Raw genomic sequence first — 12,003 nt, 5'->3', positions numbered from 1 at the left:
ATGTTTAAAATCTTCGTGCATGCTATCAAATTTTATATTATTAACTGATCGTAAATTATGATTATATAATATTACTTTTGAGAAAAATATTAGAATATTCAATTAATTTATCGACCATATCGTCCATGTATAATTAGATGATTACGTACTATCTAAGTCTCTTAACTCAAAAGTTGTAAGACCCGTTCTGGAATATGAAGGGTTAACTTAGTCTTTATAAAATTGATTTTTGTTAATGCTAAAATAATATTTTACTAGCAGAAGTCAAAGATGATTATTTGCTGATGATCTAATTCAATTTCCTAGCTACTAAACATGTAGCACTTGAGCCGTTCAATTTTTTTTTTTTTATAATAAAAATAATAGATAGGGGTGACAATTTTATGATTATCGGACAAGGAACTAAAAATATGTTGGAGATCTTTAGATCAAATATTATTATCTATTCCATTTAGTGGCTAGTTGAAATTCAGTATTTATTTGCGATCTCATATCATCTAAGAATAAGATCATAATAATGTATATAAGTGGGGAGCAACCTCATCTTACAAGCTAAATTTTAAGGTTGAGTTAAGTTCTTAACTCACTTTCTTAATATTATATCAGAGCATATTAGTTAGTGGGTTTATCAAGCCTTGTTATAAGACCATTATCGAATCACCTCTAGTGTTCAGTCTTCAACGTGAGGGAGATGTGTTAGAGATTTCGCATCGTCTAGAAATAAGATTATAATAATATATATAAGTAGAAACAATCCTCTCCTTATAAGTTAATTTGTAAGATTTGGTTAGGTTTTTAACTCACTTTCGCCAAAGTAGGAATTTAACAGTTGCAATTATGTCAAACTCGGGTCTTGACTCTTGAAGAACGTAGACTCAAACTGAAATTTTTAACCATTTGTGTCAATCTACATTAATAAATAAGGTTTTGAACTGATGTTTTAAAAAAAATTGGTAACTATTTTTTTTTAAAATTTTAATAAAGATTTTAAATTTAAAATAAAAATGTATTTATTCGATGTGTTTATAAATTTGTAACTAAAAATTTAGTCAATTTACTTATAAGCAAAATTATATTATGGAATCTCAATATTTTGAATAAAAAAAGCTTTGAAAGTTAGCTAATTACCTATTTTTATCAAAGACGTATTTTTTTTTAATCTTTTGAACATTATGTTTGACATTTTTTTAAGAGAAATTTAAAGTAAATTCTTTAAATGTTTTTGACAAATTATTTTCATTGGAGATATTTATTCGAATCAAGAAAGCTCTTTTTGAATAGGACGATCATGCAGTTTGCCCAAATTACTCAGGAGATATAAAATTTAAATTTGAGAAATAAAACTAGAAATAATTAGTAAATATGAAGTCTTTTAAACCAAGCCTCTTAAAACTTTCTACTAGCGAAAAATAAAATAAAAATTCTTGATTCATTGGTTAACTATAAGGTCTACCTTGGGTTAGGACACACAAGCCTCTTAAAACTTTCTGTTAGCAAAAAATAAAAATAAGTTTCATGATTCATTGGTTAACTATAAGTCTATAAGGTCTGTCCAAGGCTGGGACACACTAGGAAAAGCTGGGTGCTTTCGACATCGATTTCTATTAGTATTAAAATAATATTTAGTTAATAAAAGTTATATTTCACAAGAATAAGTTAATTTTTGGTTACTAGCTTTAAAATATTATATAAAACATGTTTATAAATAAAAAAAATATGAAATATTTAATTGACAATGTTATCAAGTGAAATTATATTTGAATATTCTAATAAGGGTATTTTTTTATAAATCAAGGAATCCTTGAATCGAAAGTTAAGAACTAATCTTCTAACATAGTAAGATCTATTTAAGAAATTAACTTCTCTAAAAAAAATATTTTTCCTTACATAAGAATCAAGAATATCACATTTTTTTTATTCATCAAAATTACAATAACAATATCACGATTTGAACTTAAAATCTTGTGTATATTATTCCAACTCTATACTTCTAAGCCAATCTTAATGATTCTAATCACATGCTTAAGATATATAATTATTTACCAATCATGTCACGCATTATTAATATAAAGGTATGGATTTAAGTCTTTTGAATGAAAAACCGTAATCAAGAAAGGAAAACCTAATAAAGATGGTTAATCATATTCTTTAACAAGGACTAATTATTAACAAAACTAATAAATACTTCCCATTAATAATATAGTGATCCCAACTACATACTTTTATACATGTTGATCATATTTAATTTTTAGTTGTGTTTAATTAAAAAGTAAAACTTACTTTAACAAACTCTCCTCTTAAAAAAAATCTTATCAATAAATTAGAGGCTAAAATATATTTTGATCATTTATCTTGTTGTAAAAATCTATTTCGATCTTTTAATTTTTAAATTTGAGATAGTGTTTGGTGCACAATTTGAACCTTATTTTAACTTATTCAATGTGATATTTGTTCGCATTAAATTTACTTACATGAATATTATGAAATTCAACTAATATTCAAATTATGGTTTGAATAACCAAAAAATTCATTAATAAAATATATATTATATACTTTTTTTAGTTTTTTAATCATATTTTTTTAGTTGTGACTCATTTTTCACACAATTTTAAATAATTTACGTTCTCTTTTGACTCAAATATTATTTAAGTTCCATAATTTTCATATAAATGTATCTAATCTAAGTCTTAATTAGAGAAATATATAAAAATTGTACATCAAAATTAAATATAATTATTATTTTAAAATAAAAATAGTAATTCAAATTTATAAATCAAAAGACGAAAACAAATTTTTATAATAAGATAAAAGATTAAAAAAATATTTTTATCTAAATTATAAAAAAGAACGTTAATAATACACTCTTTACATAGTAATTTTTTAACACACTATTTTTGGTTGGTTGATTTTATTAAACATAACAAAATTACGTAAGTGTCCCATCTTATCTGGGTCATAATATATCAACATTCATTGGGTGAAGGTGCATGCACTATGGTGATGCATTAACTATATATACGCTGAGTTGGACTTACAGCTACTGAAAGCCGTCACATAGAATAAATATAGCGTACTATATTCACTGTTCAATGCACCCATCTCAATCATCTCACCAATCACCATGAAAAGTCAAGTTCTCAGACTCTCCATCTTCAACCCTTCATTTTCACTACTCACAAGGAAGTTCTGCAATATTCCAATTCCGCACTCACTTTATGACAATATAGGAAACTTTGATTCGACTTTCAACGTAGTTGAATTTTATGTTTAAATTCACTTAATTATCTAACTTCTCTTATCATATTCCTTAAACAGAATGCAATATAGGAATACTTGAATTTTAGAGATAAATAAATTAATTTTTTAAGATTGAGTTAGATATTAAACTTGATTGACAAAAGAATAAAAGTTTTTTTTAAAAATAATAAGCTAATTTTATAAAATAGTGTTAGACATAAAACATACTCCTCGTTTTCTTTTTCTTCTTATTTATAAACAACGATAAAAATAAAAAGAATTAGCAAGAGAGAAAGTTGGTTTCAGCTGTATTATTGACTACTACGGAAAGGGATTGTGGAGAAATGATTGAATTTGAATTTTCAAACTTGCAGGTCAAATCAAACATAGAAATTAGATCGTTATATGGACCAATTCAGCAGCGGTAGAGACCTTTGTCGTTACACTTCAATTCAGCTTTTGTTTCCTCATTATCATCGTTTTTTCAATCGCATCTTTTTTGACTGCATCTTTATTATGTTTCAAAAGATGATTAATTGATGGTCAATAAAAACAAGTACTACTCAGAAAAAAAGATACATGTAGAGCTTCTTTTAGGCTTTTAGCTCCCTCTCCTGTTATCCGTCTCATGAATTATTTTAATTGGTACATAATGCTTCGGTTGACTCCGTAATTCGTTTTGTACGGTCAAAATTCATTTGAACATATATAATCAATCAAACATATGCTATGTTTCATTGGATGAAAAAATTATAAAAAAAATAGAGAAAAGAAAATATAGTTAATAATGTATTTTTTCTTTTGGTTAATTGAAGATAAAATAGAAAGAAAAAGGAATGAGAAGTTGATTTAATAGAGATAATAAAGTTTAATTTTTTTTCAATTCTTCCTTTCACTATTCTTTCAATTTAATTTCTTTTTATCCTCCTTACTTTATTTCTTTCATTCCAAACAGGCCATAAGAAAGTGTCAGCAATGACTTTTTTTTTTTTTATAAGCAAAAAAACATAATATTAAAAAATGAGTATAAAAGGTACTCTAACCTATAAATAAAATTAAGGTAACTGTTGAATATATATCAATGGCTCATTTAATCAATTTATGTATATTAGTTATCCCTCATTCAAACCCGCTGTTAATCATTTTCATGACCTATATTTGATAGCATCTATAATCTCTCCAACATTTACTAAACCATTATTAAAGACAATGTTATTTATATGTAACCAAATACTCCATACCACACTTACTCAAATAGTTACTACATACTTTCACTTCTTTTTCCCACTCACAAAATCACATATATCCAATAAGAGATCCTCTAAACACTTTGACATACATAAAGAGAAGTTCAACTAATACCAAATCGAATACTATATATTGCTTGAAATAAAACAATGCAAGAATAAGTACTTCACCTCTTCATCTATTACATAGGGCACAAGACTTATTTATGTAAGCAATGACTTATTGTTGTAGTTCCTCATACTTAAATCTTAGAATTCCTAATGGAATTCCTTACTTAATATGGGTTTAAAAAATACATGACATTTACTAATAAAGTCTGTCACATTTGATAAAACATATCTTTGGTAATAATCCAACTATAAAAAAGACGAGAATATCCAATTACGAATAATTTTTTTAATGCATATAAAGAATACAAAAATACCAACAAAATGCATGGATTATATGCTTTACCCCTTTTGACATTTGTTAAGAGAGCTTAATTCAATTCAAACTTAATTGGGAACATAGCCACTTTTTTGGCGCTGTCAGCATATCAACCAGCCCTTAATTTGTCGCTTGATAAATGATAAAGCAGGACGAAACACAACACATATTGTTGTTGTACCAAATCATTGATCTGAAATGCGAGTGTGATAACAGATATGTTTCATCCTTCCTATTCATGTCTGTAAAGCACTAACAATACGTGTGGCCAAACTAACCTGGAGGCTGAGGTCAATCAAATGACGCCCCTGACGTGACACTCGCATTCTTACCCACTAAAGTAAATAGTAGGAAAAATATTTACCATTTCCCCTTTTTTGGGCAAAAGAAAATAATAATAAGTAATATCGTAGAAAAATAACATGTGATATAAAATACATAAATGTATAGTAGGAGCATAAAAAAGATGTTTACACAGATCTACAAGACCTAGTTTGGTATGATAGAAAGACAGTGAAAGGAGGGAATATATATATATATATATATATATATATATATATATATATATATATATATATATATATATATATATATATATATATATAATTAAAAACACATTACAAGAAATGTTACAAATAGTGACATACAAAAAGTGTTATTATAGGTACAATATATGTAAGTATATGTCTATTTAACATATAGTTACACATAATTTTAATGTTAATTTTGAATGAGATTTAACAATATATTTTATATGTCACTATAGCCTATACCCACACTTTTTAATAATATACCAACAAATATTGTAGTTATTGTGTGGATAAAAGTAATTTTTAGTGACATGTATAGTACTACTATAGGGTGTGTATCACTATATAGTAATTTTCTTATAGTGACAGAAGAAAAAGTTAAATGTTTTTAAAAAATAATCTTTCTTTCTATTTTCTTCTCAACAAAATGAAAAAAAAATCTTTAATTGTTTTTTCCTTTTTTTTTTACTCCAATCTAAATATATTATAATATGTGTACTGACTGTACTTCGCACCCGGGCTCCGAGCCCGGATTAGCGATACAAAGCAACCTCGGGCACATGCTAAGTGACGTTAGCCCGGTATTTAGGGCCCGGTATTTGGGTAGATCATTCCCGAACCCGGGGATCTCGTCCCAGATCAGAACCGCCCTCCAATTATATCATATCATATCTCATCATATCATATCATACCATATCATATGATATCTTATCATATCATATCATATAATATCTTATCATATCATATCTTATCTCAGGCCCAAGGCCCAAGACAACCCTAATTCACACAAAGGTATGTGCATTATTTATACGAGACTCATACTCCCACAAACATGAACTTTGGCATCGGAGTCTCTTTTGCAGGTACCGCCCCCATCTTGGAGCACCAACGCATCAGTAAAGGAGGCTCATCGATCTTACTGGACGGTCCACCCCTACGACCAAATTCTGGTAAGAACATTTGGCGCCCACCGTGGGGCCGATCAAGACCAGCTCTTATCGGCCATTCTTATGGTTTTCACTAGAAGCCATAACAGACGCGCAACAGACGACCTAGATCGCTCAACTACCATGGATAGTGATACAGCAACATTGAGGAGGTTGATCGACCAAGTCGAACAGATGCGGAAACAACACGCCGCCGACCTACAAAGCATGCGTGCCAAGCACGAAACTGATCTAGCAGCAACGCGTACCGCTAATGAAGCCGACCTAGCGGCACTACGCGCCGAGAACGAGCGCATTCACACCCAACTCCCTCGGCGTCCCTCAGATCAACCTCCTCCGCAAAGTAACCTGAATAAGGACGAAGGGCACTCGTTTTCACAACCGCCAACAGCGGCTAGGGCACCGAATCCCAAGCCTCCCACACATCGGTCTCACGCGCCGACAAACAGGTCGACGCACGACGTCAGCAACGCCCCTGCCCACAGCACGGGGAATCAGACGACCTTCCGCCGCCATCCTTTCGTGGACGGTATCATGGAGACACTTCTCCCCTTTGGGCGGAAGCCTTTCCACCTCGACCGCTACGATGACACAACCGACTCGGACGAGTATATCAATCTATACACCACCTAGGTAAACCTCTATACTAATGAGGATGCTATACTGTGCAGGGTTTTTCCAACCTCGCTCAAGGGGGCTACACTCAACTGGTATACCCAGCTACCCGCCGAGTCAATTGACAGCTTCGGCACCCTGGTCAGACGGTTCACAACGCAGTATGCGACAAGTCGGCCTCATCACATAACGTCAGCTGCTCTGGCCAGCCTCAGACAGAGCGATGATGAACCACTACGGACGTTCATGCAACGCTTTGTCAGCATCTCGGTGAAAATTTGAAATTTGAATCCCGAGGTCGCCCTACACGTCATGCTCATGGCACTCAAGCCCGGACCGTTTGTCGATAGCCTATGTCGCGAAGCTCCTCGCGACATGGACGAGCTACGCGCCCGTGCTGCTGGATACATCTAGAGGGGAGAACACTCCGCCTTCCGTGACCAGGTTCGCAGAAAACCACAAGGAAAGCAAGACCAAGGTCAGGCCACAAACATTTAAACATTTAAAATTCTGAGGTCGAGTACGAACCTTAAACATTCCTACCCGAGGTCGAGAACGAACCTCGTTAAAATTCTGAGGTCGAGTACGAACCTTAAACATTCTTACCCGAGGTCGAGAACGAACCTCCTTAAAATTATGAGGTCGAGTACGAACCTTAAACATTCCCATCCGAGGTCGAGAACGAACCTCCTTAAAATTCTGAGGTCGAGTACAAACCTTAAACATTCTTACCCAAGGTCGAGAACGAACCTCGTTAAAATTCTGAGGTCGAGTACGAACCTTAAACATTCTTACCCGAGGTCGAGAACGAACCTCGTTAAAATTTTGAGGTCGACCTTAAACATTCTTACCCGAGGTCGAAAACGAACCTCGTGAAGGCTTACCTAACTCTATTCTAACGTCGAATACGAACCTTAATACGCCTATTCCGAAGAATTTAAACCTTATGAAAGTCCACCAAGCTCTATTTAAGTCGCATACGAACCTTAATATTAATATCCGAGGTCGAGCACGAACCCCGGTACTGTCGTTAAAGGTCAAATACGAACCTTAATCAAATCATTCACGTAAACCCGAGGTCGAGCACGAACCCCGGTATTGTCGTTAAAGGTCAAATACGAACCTTAATCAAATCATTCACGTAAACCCGAGGTCGAGCACGAACCCCGGTACTGTCCTTAAAGGTCGAATACAAACCTTAATCAAATCATTCACGTAAACCCGAGGTCGAGCACGAACCCCGGTACTCTTACTCAAAGGTCGAATTCGAACCTTCATAACCTCAATATTTTCACTTAAAGGTCGAATCCGAACCTCCATCGTTTATCCCAATTTGAGGTCGAGTACGAACCTCAAACACATAAATCCGAGGTTGAGTACGAACCTCAATGTTCTCACCTAAGGTCAAGTCTGAACCTTCGTTCATCTCAACTTGAGGTCGGGTACGAACCTCAACATTCTCACTTAAAGGTCGAATTCGAACCTTCATTAGCCAGTTTATCACAAATTCGAGGTCGAATGCGAACTTCGATGCCCTCACAAGATCGACATCGAACCTTAATCAAACCGCATCGCTCATCACTTCGCCAAACCGTCTAACCCATAATCCGAGGTCAAGTCCGAACCTCGTTAAAATTATAAGGTCGAGCACGAACCTTAAATATTCTTACCCGAGGTCGAGAACGAACCTCGTTAAAATTCCAAGGTCGAGTTCGAACCTTATTATGCCAAGGTCGAGTCCGAACCTTGAGACTATATTTTCTTAACCAAGGTCAAGTCAGAACCTTGAGACTATATTTTCTTAACCAAGGTTCAAGTTCGAACCTTAGTTCAAACGTTTCATTCGAATTTGAGGTCCGATACGAACCTCGATACTCTCACCTAAGGTCGAATTCGAACCTTAGTTCAATCGTTTCACTCGAAGTTGAGGTCGGATACGAACCTCAATACTCTCATCCGAGGTCGAATCCGAACCTCGCTTAAAGTTCAGCCATCTTTAGTTTGAGGGCGAATATGAACCTCAATACTCTCATCCGAGGTTGAATCCGAACCTCGTTAAAATTCAGACAAAGATCAAACAGAGAAAACAGACATCAAATAGAAAAAGCCACAGGCCACACCACTCACATCAGTAGCTGGAGCGACCTGCTCAGCAACTTGGGGCTCCACCTCAATACTCTCATCCGAGGTCGAATCCGAACCTCGTTAAAAATTCATCCAACTTTGGTTTGAGGTCGAATATGAACCTCAATACTCTCATCCGAGGTCGAATCCAAACCTCGAGATCACATTCTCTTAACCAAGGTCGAGTTCGAACCTTGTGATGCCGAGGTCGAGTCCGAACCTCGAGATCACATTTTATCAACCAAGGTCGAGTTCGAACCTTGATATGCCAAGGTCGAGTCCGAACCTTGAGATCACATTTTAGTAACCAAGGTCGAGTTCGAACTTGACATGCCAAGGTCGAGCTCGACCCTTAAAAAATCACATCTACTTAACAAGATCGAATTATAACATTCAAACATCAAATTTGGGAGCTCCTCAGAAGCCCCTTTGCTTTTACATCACTCGGTGCTGGGGGGCAAGTGTACTGGCCAGCAGAGTTGCCAACTTGTCCCTCACCAATCTATTGACCCGGTCAAAGGTTTACTAGCCTGACCAAGCAGCAAACTCATTATTGTCGAGTTCCTCAGCTCGACCATGAAACATGGATATCGAAATACCACATTGGCCCAAAGATGCCACGTCATCAAACAGATAAAAATACAATTTTGTCACCGCGCCGCAATCACAAGGTAAAACCCTAACAATGCCAAAGTGCCGATAGACAGTAAAAACCCTAATATTAAATCATTTTACTCAAAATTTGAGGTCGAGTACGAACCTCGTTAAAATTCCGAGGTCGAGTACGAACCTCGACAGGCTCACTTGAGGATCGAGTTCAAACCCTAAACGCGTTTATTTGAGGTTCGAATACGAACCCTAAACATTCTCATCCGAGGTCGAGAACGAACCTTGTGAAGGATTACCTAACCCTACCTCAAGGTCGAATACGAGCCCGAACCTCGTCCAAGTTTGAGGTCAAACACGGACCTCAGCACCCTTATTTAAAGTCGAGTACGAACCTTAAGTTTGTTCAGCAGAATTCAAACCCGAACCTCGTTAAAGGTCGAGGTCAAATACGGACCTCAACATCCTTATTTAAGGTCGAGTCTGAACCTTAATAAAATCGTTTCAACCAAATCTGAGGTCGAGTACGAACCAAATCCGAGGTCGAATACGAACCCCGACACTCTTGTTAAGGTCAAGTCTGAACCTCATCATCCGAGGTCGAATACGAACCTCGATGCCCTCGCCTAAGGTCGAGTTCGAACCTTAATTAAATCATTTTACTCAAAATTTGAGGTCGAGTACGAACCCTAACACGCCCATTTAAGGTCGAATATGAACCTTAACACATTCATTTGAGGTCGAATACGAACCTTAACACGTTTATTCGAGGTTGAATACGAACCTTAACATATTTGTTTAAGGTTGAATACGAACCTTAAACACGCGAACTTGAGGTCGATCCCGAACCTCGGAATGATCGAGGTCAAATCTGAACCTCGGCACTACTACCTAAGATCAAGTTCGAACCTTCACGAGAAACTACTTAAAATTAAGGCCAAATTCGGATCTCAGCGTGAGCTTTCACAAAAAATGAGAGTGTACAACAGACATCGAACGTGTGTCTTAAAATGTGTGCAAAGCAAAAACCAAACGCAAACACATAAAGGCAGAAGAAAAATATGCATATACAAACAAAGTTCCCAGAGTTCAACGCTTGAATTCAAAATAGAAAATCAAAGCAAAGGGAAAATTAAACTAGGTCATAACAAAATTAGCCTACGTAGAGGCATTCTTGCTGGAGCTATCCTCCACGTCGTCCTCCTTGACGAGCCCGGTCTTAACTCCTCGACCTACGGCCTTCAGAGCTCGGGGGGCTAGTGTACTGACTGTACTTCGCACCCGGGCTCCAAGCCCGGATTAGCGATACAAAGCAACCCCGGGCACACGCTAAGTGACGTCAGCCCGGTATTTAGGGCCCGGTATTTGGGTAGATCATTCCCGAACCCGGGGATCTCGTCCCAGATCAGAACCGCCCTCCAATTATATCATATCATATCTCATCATATCATATCATACCATATCATATGATATCTTATCATATCATATCATATGATATCTTATCATATCATATCTTATCTCAGGCCCAAGGCCCAAGACAACCCTAATTCACACAAAGGTATGTGCATTATTTATACGAGACTCATACTCTCACAAACACGAACTTTGGCATCGGAGTCTCTTTTGCAAGTACCTCCCCCATCTTGGAGCACCAACGCATCAGCAAAGGAGGCTCATCGATCTTACTGGACGGTCCACCCCTACGAACAAATTCTGGTAAGAACAATATGTTTGATGGAGTTACATGATTTTAAATCCAAACCTTATTACTTTCATTTTTATTGATAAAAAAATACACATTATTGTAAAGAAAACAAAAAAAAATGTTTAGTTTAGACAAAAATGAGTAAAAAGAGAGAGAAAAAATAGAAATGAAATTCATTATATTTCTTCCTTTTTTTTTTTCGCAATTCAAACTTCAAACTTTTTAGCTATGTTACCTTATTTTCTTTCCCCGCCTCTATGGTGTTTCAATGGAAATAAAATAAAATAAAAAAAAGAGACACAACTTTTTATTTAAACAGAAAATAAATTATAAATAAAAGAATATTTCTTCGTTTTTGATTTTAATCAAACCCATATTGTAAATTAAGCCAATATTGGAGGATGTCAAATCCAATAATCAACCAATAATAAAATGTTCAGAGAATCCAATTTTAACACAATTTTTAAATCTTAGATCCTAAATCCTAATAAAATACTAAATTATATTCTTGAATTTCTTAGAGCATCATAATGCAAGTTATTTAATTATATATTTTATTTTCTTG

The sequence above is a fragment of the Cajanus cajan genome, chromosome 6 (genome assembly GCF_000230855.2).
Source record: "Cajanus cajan strain Asha chromosome 6, NIPB_CcT2T_4, whole genome shotgun sequence".
Lineage (NCBI taxonomy): Eukaryota > Viridiplantae > Streptophyta > Magnoliopsida > Fabales > Fabaceae > Cajanus > Cajanus cajan.
The sequence above is the reverse complement of the archived record's forward strand: the minus strand, read 5'-3'. Positions refer to the sequence as shown.